General features: G+C 39.7%; 1 protein-coding gene across 3 annotated transcripts in view; it reads left to right on the forward strand.

Annotated features, from left to right (window-relative positions):
- Window positions 1-12,683, forward strand: part of LOC1275199 (uncharacterized Golgi apparatus membrane protein-like protein CG5021) — a 75,273-nt gene that overhangs the window by 50,874 nt on the left and 11,716 nt on the right. The gene's annotated exons all lie outside the window — the stretch shown is intronic.

The following is a 12,683-nucleotide window of genomic DNA, read 5'->3' on the forward strand; positions in this document are numbered from 1 at the left end:
CATTGGTGACTAAATACATGTAGGAATACATACACTAGTGGTACAAACGTAATAATTTCTAATTATCTAAGAAATACGGTTATTTTAACCAGGTGGCTGTCTTGCCCCATACGAGTGGCACTCTTGCCCCATAGCCCAAAAATCAACGTCTTTTTGGACCCTTTTTAAAACGCTTCAAAAACTGTTTTGTTTGCACTTTTTGCAAGCGAAACTCATTTATAAGTGAGGAAATAGATGTAAAATGGCTATGAGATTTAAATCGGCTTTTGAAAAACACGTTTTAGTGAGTTATAACTTGAAATGCTTAAGGTGGCACACTTGCCCCAAGTTCCGCTACTGTTAGCAGTAAATCTGCTATAACACTCATAACAAAGGTATCTTATTTACTTGCTTAAATCTACTTTACTTCTTGCTGTTATGTTTTTCAACTGATTTTTGTCTATGCCATTGGTAAAATTATCTTTATACGTGAATATTAATTAATTGATAAACTATGACATTTTTTTTGGTCTTTTTTTTCATATTATTAATACTTTGTTTCAATTCGTTCTTGACTATTTGTGTAATTAATATCCATATGTTTTTAATCATTTCACATTCTTTAAATTTATGCTCGAGATCTTCGATAATTCCACATTTCTCATAGCTCGGGTTTGTTTTCATTACGAATTTTAATTTAATTTCTTCTGTCACTATTTTTTCATTAACCAAAAGATAATAGTAGCTTCATTGTTTTGAATTCATTTTGTTATTATTAATATCACGCCATATCTTGTTCCATTCCATTTCTTCCATTTCAGAACAAATAATTATCTAAAGATGCAAACGTTCATCTTAATACTATATCGGGGTATGAGGTGGGACTCATCATCATCATCATCATCATCATCATCATCATCCAGTGATGGTGTTTTGGATTGAATATGTGGTAGAGGAAGCAAATCTATCGGTCGTATCGGGGAATTCGTTCGTTCCCGGGAACGTTCGCCGCGACGCTCATTTTCACTCATTTCATAGCCCTCTATGATCAAAAATTAGAAAACCGACTAGGTTTTGTTGTTGTTCTAGTGGTACACCCCTGTCCACTCATGAGCGACGAACGTTCTTCGACGAACGAGCTCCCCGATACGGCCATATTACATTTTTGTACATCTTTTTTGCAGGAGGATTATTTTCATGTTTATGATTTAAATAGGCTAGTTTAGTTCTTATTGGCACAATATGATTGTATTATGGACGTGCATGACGTTTATTCTTTAGAGTTGATTTAATTTCGATACTTTATTCAACATCGTGCAGCCGAATATTCGGTCCTTAATAGGGGGAATCGGCCAGGCTTGAACCCTCGACGGGCATGTGGTTAATGCGTCCGAGTTGGACACGGGACAGCCTCTTAACTCAAGTACCTTCCGCGTTTTCCAACACAATTTCCCGGTTGAAACTTCATTGAAAAGAAATCATTATAGTGCTCTGCGTTATAACCAACTCCATAGCCGTGGGTCCTTGGAGCTGGCTCTGGCTTTGCAGCCGTTTTTCCAATTACTGTTCCACTTAGACCAAACAAAACATGAATAGAATCTTTCGCTTTGGATAATTTACTCCTATCGGATGTTAAAGATAAGTTTTCATGATGTGCATGGACATTTATCGCATTCATTTATGAAACAATCATTATGTGTATTTAACCATGGGTGAGTAGTATTGTACAGTGCAGCTAATAGCAGGGCTGTTATAGCTAGCGCGGATTTTGCGTTTCGCGCGGATTTCGCGGAAATAAAATCGTCATTATTTGGTAAAAACTCGAGAAGCTTTCCGAGACGGAGGTATTCTCTGAAAAGAGGTTATTTGGACCATACAAGCAGTAATGAAAAATGAATCGTCTAACTCCGCTGAAAAGGACACCAAGGTGGTTCGCACGATAGCGCCAAATGATTTGAAGGGGTTCAGTTTGTATCGGCAGAAAATGACCGATAACGTCAATTACGCTATCGGACCATTCTTCAGGGACCTTTTCTTGAAGGATGTACGGAGATACTATCATTCGCTGTTGTTCGATGAGACCGAAGGAAACAACAGACTCAAGGAAATGGAAGTGACGGTGAAATATTTTTCAAGCCACCTGACGAAGTTGATGTTCTTCCATCTGAATTCCGCTTTTCTCGGTAAAGCTGATATTTTTCTGGGCAAAATTCTCGAAGGACTGGAAGCTGCTAAACTCCCTTTAGAGACCACCTTGTTATGATGAGCAGGGATGGTCCAAAAGTCAACCAAAGGCCTGAAGCGCAAAATGAACAGCAAGCTGGTTCGAGAAAGAAGATTCCAGCTAGTTGACACAGGATCATGCCCAGCCCATATCATACACAATGCTGTTAAGTATGCCTTGAAAGAGTTTGGGATTGAGGTGTCTGAGTTTGCGAAGGTAGTTTACTACTTGTGGGAAGTGGGAAGAATTCGAACAAAGTTGCAAGGAAAAACCAAAAAAGTTCGAAAAATTGGTTGAAACACGTAGGGTAATGTTAGGCAATGCACGCTGGTCCTACTAGCGAACATAGACGAAATGCATTGAAAGCCAAATTTACTCACTCGGAAAAGAAAAAATGAGTTATTATGAAGAGATTATTGTAAGGATACTGTCTATAAAAGGTATCAAGTCCGTAATTCGGTTTGTTATTGAGGTGTGCAGTGATGCTGAAAAGTTAATTAAATTTGTGGAAACCAATGATTTCGTACTTTTTCAAATTTACGAATGTATAAAATCTTTTATGTCGTGTTGGTCAGCAAAAATTTATGAAGTCGAAAAGCTAGAGACTGTTTTTGAAACAAAACATTTGGACTTAGACAGTGGATTAAAAAAAGTTGACGAGATAATTTTGCCCAGTTATTTATCTAAGTATGAGACAAATGAACAGGTCATAACTACTGTTCAAAAAGGTATGAAAAAGTATGTGGTAAAATTAATAACATATTTGCTTGAGAATAACATTCTCCACGAATTTTATTACCATCTCGTTTCATACATGAAACCTACAAAGGTTTTCTCCATTAAAGCAGAGGAAAAATGTTGAAACTAGCTGAAAAGGTCGATATTAAACTCGACAAAGTTCGAGTTTTTGAAGAAATTGTGGTACTAAAAAATTTGAAGCATTCCCTTTCCACCTTATAATGATGGTTTCGAGTTTTATGCTGTTCTTTTCCGGCAGCATAATTTCATTGAACTCAAAAAACTGTTCCAAATTGTCATCACCATTTCCCATTCCAATACTGAGGCTGAACGACGCTTCTCGTCTTCCAAATTGGTGATGACAGAAAAAAGCTCATGTATGTCAGAAGAACTCTTCAACAATCGATAAAAACATAATCAATGGAATGCAATTTTTCCACAATGATGTAGAAAAGTTTATTCCACAAAAGGAATTATGATTAAAAGCAAAACTGGCTAGGCAGACACACAACGAAAAAATTGAAAAAGAAAAACAAGAAAAAAAGAATGCAGATTTAGGATTGAGCGGCAAGAAAAAGGAAATTGAAGAATAGAAAAATGTAGTTCCCTAATTCAACAAAACATTACCTGATTCAACAATTAGGGTAACTGTACCAATAGTGGTGCAATTTGTAGTGGTGCCGATGTGTTTTAATGGATTTAAAGTGTCAGGAAGGACAATTACTGAATATTTTAACACATAGCAATTGGAATATGTTTTATCTTCGCAATCACAACCATTTTTACCATGAAATACATCAAATTTACGAAAAAATACATATTTTGTGACTGCTTCGTTGTACCTATAATGGTGGTATGGTTCCTATAGTCGTCGTATTGTGTTCCTATAGTGGTGGTAAACAAAGATGTATAAAAAACGGTGTATAATATCAATGAAACTTAGTTTCAAAGCTGTTTTCGTGTGAATAGCATGGATTACTGCCATAATATTGGTTTCTTACGTAATTTGATCGTATAAAAATGTATAAATTTGATCGATGAAACTATTGACTAAAGTACTGCATCACACCTGTCGTCAACCTACACCCGGATGAGTGTGCTTGATTCGAAGTCGATTTTTCATTCAGCCATATAAGCGAATATTGGCCTGTTTTTGGTAAATTACCTTCATAGTAGTAGTAATATTTGTTTATTGAATAATTACATTATTGCGCGTATCGCACTTTTCCTACAATTTATAATGGGTCCGTCATTTTAGACTCTCCTCATTGTTCTTTAATATTCGTTATATATAACCTTGTTGGAGTTCTATTTTGCTAATTCTAGGAATGGTTTTTTGGGTGATAGTGGGAAAATTATCACAAAAACCCACTGAAAAGTTTTATGTAAGAGCTAACCTATAACTATTTATGGCCTAAAGTAACCTATCTAATCCTACGTAATACCTATATCTTACTAACTAACTAAGAATTATAGCACTAGCTGTTGTAATAAGCTGTTGGAACTATTACGGCACTTGTTTGTATAATTGTTGTATAGCTTTTCAATATAGACGTTTATGTATACAGTGTTTAGCCTACTGTGTAAGGAAGCTGTTCTATACCACGGAGGAACGTTAATGATAATTTTTAGAATCTTATTCTGTAACACTTGTAATCTCTTTTTATGGGTGGATGCGCAAAATTTCCATATGGGGGTAGCGTATGTTATTACTGGTCGGAGAAAGCTATAATAAAGGAGCATCTTGTTTTTTATATTGAGTTTGGATTTTCTATGTAAGAATGTATAAAGTACTTTTAATAATTTTTCAGCTTTAACTATAGTTTGCTCTATGTGTTCTTTGTATGTTAGTCGCTTGTCCACAGTCAATCCAAGATATTTGACATGATTTTTCCAAGAGACGGTTGTATTATTTACTTTTAGTCCTTCTTGGGGTAGTTTCCTAACACTTGTATTGCGACTGAAGTAGATAGCTTCGGTTTTTGTATCATTTATCTTGATTTTCCATTTGCGACAGTATTTAGAGTATTTAGCTAATGCAATGTTTAACGTTCGTATGATCGGTTTTGGGTTTTTTGCTGATGAGGTTAGAGCGAAATCATCGGCATATAGATATTGGTTACAATCTTTCATTTCCGGTAGATCAGATATATAGATATTAAAGAGCAGTGGGGATAATGTGCTTCCTTGCGGTACTCCAGCTACTGGTAGGAAAGGATCTGATATGGCGTTAGCTATGTGTACGTTATTTTTCCTGTTTGACATGAACGATTGGATAATTTTTATAAGAGGTTTTGGAAACTTTAATAAGATTAGTTTATAGAGTAGACCTTTGTGCCAGATTGTGTCGAAAGCTTTTTCCGTGTCGAGTAGTACCATACCGGTAGATTTTTTACTATTTCTATTATTTTTTACTAGGTTTGAAGTCTATGCAATTGATGAGTGGTCGATAGGGATGGTTGAAACCCAAATTGAGAATAGGGAATAATATTGTTGGTGTCGACATGTAATCGACGCCTTTTCTCGATGATCTTTTCGAAAATTTTTGCAATCCCGCTTAAAAGACTTATTGGTCTATAGTTTGATGCATAGCTATGGTTTTTGCCTGGTTTAGGTATAGCTATAACTTTTGCCTCCTTCCATTTATTTGGGAAATAGCCTAGTTTGAAACAACAGTTGAAAATGTGGTTAAGAAATATTAGGGCCTTGGGAGGCAGTTTTTTCAGGGTCTTGTTGTTGATATTGTCTAGTCCCGGTGATTTCCTGTTTTTAATTTTTTTAAGTAAATCCTTAATTTCACTGGTTTTGCATATCAAACCTGGATCGAGTGGTAGTAAACTGTTTGAGGAGTTGAATTGTCTAACTTTTGATTCAACTTTGCGCTCTACCGGGCTAATAGAGTTATACGTTGTAAAGTGAGCTGTTTCGAAATGTTTTTTAATTACCTTAGCTTTCTCCTGGGGACTTAGTAATGTTTGATTGTTTTCTTTAAGGGGAGGCATAAACTTATCCTTGTTTTTGATAATTTTTACAAATTTCCAGATATTGTTTTTGTTAGATTGTTCTATATTCATCGAGATGAGTACTTTGGACCACATATTGTTTCTTGTTTCTTCGAGTTTTTGATTAATTTGATAGCACAGACTATTATATTTGTTTTTCAGACTTGAACAGGGTCTGTGTCTTTGCCATTTGCGGCGGATCATATTTCTGTATTGAATTAAGCATGTTATTTCTTGTGGCAAAATAATATTGTAGAGTCCCGGATTTTTTTTCGGAACAGCTAGTTCATGTGCTTCAGATATGATTGAGGAGAATCGTGCAATCATATCGTCTATTTGTTGTGTATTTGTTATGTTATTTATATTCATTCGAGTTAGGTCTATACTATTGTTAATATTATTCACAAAATTTGGCCAGTTGGCTTCGTTGTAATCGTAAATATATTTGCATGGATTTGCTATGGGTTTAGTGTTCAATATTTCGAAAATCACTGGAAGGTGATCGGATGTTAGATCTGTGATTGTCATGGGAGTGGAAATTAGATGGCAGTTATTCGAAAGTATGATGTCTAATGTTGATTGGCAACGATTTGGAAATTACCTACATAAAACTCATTTCTATTGCTTATTTTAGTGAAAACAGTACGACATGTCAAAAATATCCTCGAAAAAATCTAAAACGACCTGTTTTCATTGATTTTATAACTATAGCCACTATAGGAACATGCCTGTTTTGTGTACCTATAATGGCACTATGGCAAAAAACACTTAAAAATGCATAAATATGGTCAAAAAGCAAATAATTTTAGTAAAACAATAACATTACATAACAGTTATGTCGAAAAACTAGTCATTACGTGGTTATGTGGTCATTTAGAACGTTAACAGAAAAATGAGATTCGTTATGAAATCCTAAGGATTTTGGAAAAATGTTGACACATTTCACAAAATAATGGATTTTTCGGTCACTAAGTAACGGAATGGCCCCATTTAACTTTTAAAACCTTTGTAAAAGGCTAAAAAACATTTCACACTAACGTAAATAACTTAATTACTTGTAATTTGCCGTATGAACCGCATTTTAGTGCAATACCACCACTATTGGTACTACCACCACTATAGGTACATTTACCCTACATGTGTTGCTTTCGTATAAGCGCGGAGTTTAAGTTTTGGCGCGGATTTTAAATTTTGCCGCGGATTTTAAATTTTGGCGCAGATTTCAAAAGCCTGGCGTGGATTTCGCGGTTTTTAAATTGAGACTTCTGTAACAGCCCTGTAATTGGAATGATGTTTCCGATATAACTGTTAGAATAGCTTCCACGGAACCTAGACCCGATTCCACATAACTTTACGATGTACTCAAGACCTTTAATAATTTGTGAGTTTCTCTGCATAGCCAGGATGAGTGATATCAAGCGATGCATAGGGTAAGTGTACCAATTGTGGCTATAGTACCAATTATGACTATAACGAACACTATTTTCGCTCTAAAACAATCTATTTGCATTCTAAAACCACGGAAGGATTTTTAATTTTTATTATGAACATTTTAACACATTTGTGCTTCATAAGATCCGTGCTGGTTACTTCCGTTTGTGAAATATCACCCTTGTAAAATGTGTTGCCAAGATTTTTGGTATGTCTTACCATTTTGCTAAGAGCAGCACTGTAGGATACTACCGATATTCATGCACCTAACTATAATTTTATCTCAAAATCGTCAATTTACCAAAATTACATCGAAAATATCCCTTTTTTCTGTACGTCCATAATTGGTACAATTAACCTTCGGTGTACCAAATATTGCAGTATGCTATGGATGCTTTGTTGACCACTGTCGTTTTAGTCGTAGCGCGTAGTATAAATGTGAACAACTCGGGTTTCTCGTTATTTTCGCAATCTTAAGTGTTAATATGTGTTTTAAGCATCATTTATTTGTAAGGTGTTCGAATCAGTAACCAGTGGAATAGTCGGTAGAATGAAATCGAATCAGTTTCACCAAAATAATACAGCCTTGAATGACTCATACGAAGAAAGCGAAATCTGAAGCCGCTCGTGTTGGCTTATTGCCAAATGCGCTCTTGTTCTTCCCTGATCGATAGTTAGAGCTAGTCTTGGCCAGAAGTATCTTGGTCAGAAGATAATTGAACTATGGCTACGATTCTTTATTTAAACAAATTCCAACAGACCACCCTGATTGTCTGTGCTCCTCTTCGTATCGCGCTGAAACGGTAGCTGGCTTCGGTATAGCTTCCAGGTGATATGAAGTATTGTCAGGTGTGTGTCCAAGTACGGTGTCATCAGAATGGTGTACGAAAGTATTTTTTTAAGATTAGCCCCATCAATTGTGCGAATATCTCATCAATTGTATGATTGATTGAGCGTGGATATCAATACAACCAGTGATAGAAAACGGATATTTTCAAAAGTTTATTTTATGTATTTAATGGTGGTTACATACTGATATTGGTGCAGTGAACTTATTATTACTTGATTTGAGTAAACACAATGTCACAAAGTATTTTTTCGTGTAAATATCTACGAGTTTTAGCATACAGTCACAATTGGTCACATGGCGAATTGCTAGGAACACTATAGCCATAATTGGTATATCTGCGGACATAAAAATAGGAACTTTTTTTTCTGACCGAAAGAGATAGTTCTTTTCATAATTTTTTGGTAGCCCTGAAAAGAGCTGATTAAGTGGTGGTTGGGAGGTGGTGTTGCGGTGTTCCACAGAGCGAAAACACATTCTAACGGTCAATGTGTTGACCATTATTATCTTTCACTGCCTGGCAGCGAGTAGACATATCCTTGATGAGATTCTGGCATCTTTCTGGAGGTATGCGTTTCCACAATTCCTCGCAGCGTTTCCATAGCTCATTAGCTGAGGATACATGCTGGTTCTTGAGCTTGTCCTTAAGAATTGACCACAGATTTTCAATTGAATTGCGGTCAGGACTCAACGCAGGCCACGGTAGAACTTGCACATCTTGTTTTGCCAAATAACATCCAACTGTTCGTGATGTGTGCTTTGAGTCGTTATCATGCTGTAAGATGTAATGCTCTTCGTCGCCGAATTTTTGTCGAGCGTATGGCAACATCTTATGACTAAGTATTTTTCTGTACCCTTCCGAGTTCAGTGTCCCGATGATACGGACCAAAGGACCCGGGCCGTGCCAGGAGAAGCAACCCCACACCATTACGTGGCCGCCTTCGTGACTAAGGGTTTTTATCGCGGATGATACGCCTGATTGGGAAGGCGCCAGACGTATTTTATGCCGTCCGAACCATCCAGATTGATTCTGGACTCATCCGAAAAAAAATATTTTCATCCACCAAGTGATGGATGCAGTTTGATGTTCTTCGGCAAACCGAATGCTCGCTTCTACGTGGTGCGGCTGCAGCTTCCGAACCTTCGGTAGTCTCCGGGCACAGAACCCAGCCTTTCGTAAACGGCGAGACACCGTCTTCGACGAAACTTGCAATCCAAGCTCTTGCTTGCTGCGAGTGCAAGTAGTGAAAGGGTCCGCCCTGACCTTTTCAACAATCTGCGCGTCAACGTCAGCCGTAGTTTTTCGCGGACGACCGGTCGACTTACCCGTAGCCTCGCTACGAAAATTGTCCTCAAACGTCCGCGAACGGCCGAACGCCTTGCATATTGTCTTTATTGGGACGTTCTCACAAAACAGCCTCTGAATGTGTTTTCGATCCTCTGGTGTGCAGTGCTTACCGCGACGTATGATGATTTTGTGGAATTTTTAACAGCAATCTTACACCTTGACCACTGACTGAAGAATGAAGTGCAAAACGATTTGGCTCTCCTTTTATACAGCCGCGACACGTCATCGGCACTCGTAACTCAGGTTAGTAGCGCACCAAAAATGGGAGTACATAAGGCTAAAACCGGCGATTGCAACTTCAGTACGCCTCGTAGTCATGCCGATGACACATCTAGCGCATGCATTGAGCCAAAAACAAAAAAAAAACACCTACAATTTTTTCCTATTTTTTTGTCCAGCGGTGTATCTTAAGATGCAATTTTGAATTGAAATTTTCTAGTATTTTGATAAAAACTGAGTGAAAATCAAAAATACCCTCGTGCTCTTCACAATTTAGGCTACATAAAAACATAAATAAATTTAAAATTTTACCCAATACTTATTTTTACAGGCGTAAAATCGATATCTTGATGACATATTGTAGTCATAATTGTTACACTTACCCTAGTATCTTCTGTGGTAATCGTGCCTCTGATGATACGGCATGTCCGCGTAGGTCGTCATCAGGATTAAACCTTTTCCATCTCCTAAGGCGTTACGATTGAAACGGTTATAACAGTTTGTGAAGGATTCCTGTGGTATAGTTATTTGTTATTTGTTATTTATTTATTAAAATTCAACGGGCTGCGAGTGGCCCACTTGAAGCGAACTCGTTTACAGTCATTATATTATGGTCACGTTTCGGTCATCCATTTGTCACGCTTAGTCTTAAGTAAAATAATTAACACGTAAAAGGTCGCACGACACGGATACTATTTAGCAATGCGGTGCGCGACATGTCAGGTTAATGACGATCACAAATAACAATAAACTCACGGCACTTACGAATAAACGGATCAGAGGAGCCAAAGCGAGTGTGGCGTTCCTCCACGTCAAGTAGCGATTTAGCTCGGAGCGATTTCGGCGGGACATACATGTTGAGCCTCGAAAGAAGCGCGGGCGAGTCGATCCGATTGTCAAGAAGTCCCGCGACAAACAGCCTCTGAGCGTTACAGTTCCGTTGCTTCAATGTCTCGATGCCAAGCAACGCACAGCGTCCTCATAGTTGTACACTCCAGGAGCGCAAAGCGAACAACGTGAATTTGCGCTGGATCGACTCTAAACGAGCTAGGGGGCGTGCAGCTGTAAGCCACCATACTACCGAAGCGTATTCTAGCACTGGCCGCACCAAAGCGCAGTATAGAGTCTTGATGAAGACCGGGTCAGTGATATCTCGTGCTATTTGTTTTAGTAAGCCGATCAATTGGTTACCCTTAGTGACAACGTGCTCTAGCTGGTTGTGGAAGCTCAACTCTTCGTCAAAGAGCACTCCTGGATCCGTGACACAGCTTTTGCTCCCAATGGTAGATCCATTTAACGCATAGTCATATACTAAGGGGCACCGCTTTCTCGCAAACGTAACGACAACACACTTCTCGACGCACAATTCAAGACCATTCAAAGAGCACCATGACTGGAAGGCACATAGAGTGGCTTGAAGGCGGAGTTGGTCTGACCGGTCACGGATAGACAGGAACAGCTTCGCTTCGTTCGCATACAGTATGTGGCTGTCAGGAGGGAGCAACCGTGTTACGTCATTCAGGAAAATGACAAACAACAGCGGCACCCCCGAAGAAGCATCGACACGGCGCGACGTATCGGGTCCCACGTAGTATGTGCGACCAGCAAGATAGTAACGCATCCAGGCCAGCAGCTGTACAGGTAGGCCAAGCGTTTCGAGCTTTGCGAGCAGCAAGGCGTGCGAAACGATATCGAAGGCAGCCTTGATGTCCGTGTAGACTGCGTCGATCTGCGAGCCGGCATCGATGGTCCTGTGGCAGAGGCTAACGAACTCAACCAGGTTGGTGGTGGTTGAACGCTGAGGGACAAATCTATATTGAGCTGCGCTAATGTAGTTCGAGGCAGCTGCGAGGAGAGGTTCGTACATCAGGAGCTCGAAGACCTTAGCGCAGACACAAAGCGATGTAATGCCACGGTAATTACATGCATTTGATTTGTACCCCTTTTTGTGCACTGGAACAAGGTACGGAGTTTTCCAACATGCCCGAACACAGCGAGTCACGAAAAATCGAGGCCAGGATAGGCGCGATGGTGGTACCACAACGATTAAGCGTGGAAGCCGGGATCCTGTCAGGCCCTGGAGCAAACGAATGTTTCAGTCTGTCGATCGCGAGACTGAATACTCATCGATGATCGGCAAGTTGGGGGCCATAGCATCCACCGGTACGTTTGATAATGCGTCAGCTAACTGCCTCTCATCAGTTACCGCTGGATGGAAGGTGGCGGCAAAGCGCGAGGCTAAATATCACACACAGCAGACGGATTGTTACCGTTGCGCCCGTTGTAACTGACGGAGCTAGGAAAACCAGAGGATTTCCGACGATTGTTTGCGAAGTTCCACAGTACACGTGAATTGCCGCGGCAGCGCAAAACCGTACGCCGCACGTGCCCGAGGTAGCGGAACCTGTTATAGCGCCGATAGAGAGAGTGCGCAGTATGATAGTTGCGCAATGCAGCGGGACACCTACGCAACAGATAATCGCGATACGCGGCAGCTTCAGCCGTTTTGAGCCTGCGCAGCGTTCTGCCACCCCAAGGGGGGCCTCGTTTAGGTCGTTTAACCGGCGTGCATTAATTCAGGGCTTGCGACATGAACCGCTCAAAATCTTTCACAGCGAGGTCAAGAGTGGCGTAAAGGGAACATTCGAAGACATTCGCGAACGAGGCGATCATCGGCAGGAGCCTGTTAAAGTCCGTCCGCGCGTAGTCAAGGCGTGGTGTTAGCGCAGGAACGGCTGATTCCTCTCGTGGTAACGGGATGGCCAACTCAAGCGCAGGGTGATTGGTGTCAATTGCTAACAGCGGGGTGAGGCAAAGTTCTAGCGGAAGGCAAACAGAAGCAACAGCATTATTTACAAACACCAGGTCTAAGACGCGTCCGCTGGTGTTAGGATG

The sequence above is a fragment of the Anopheles gambiae genome, chromosome X (genome assembly GCF_943734735.2).
Source record: "Anopheles gambiae chromosome X, idAnoGambNW_F1_1, whole genome shotgun sequence".
NCBI lineage: Eukaryota > Metazoa > Arthropoda > Insecta > Diptera > Culicidae > Anopheles > Anopheles gambiae.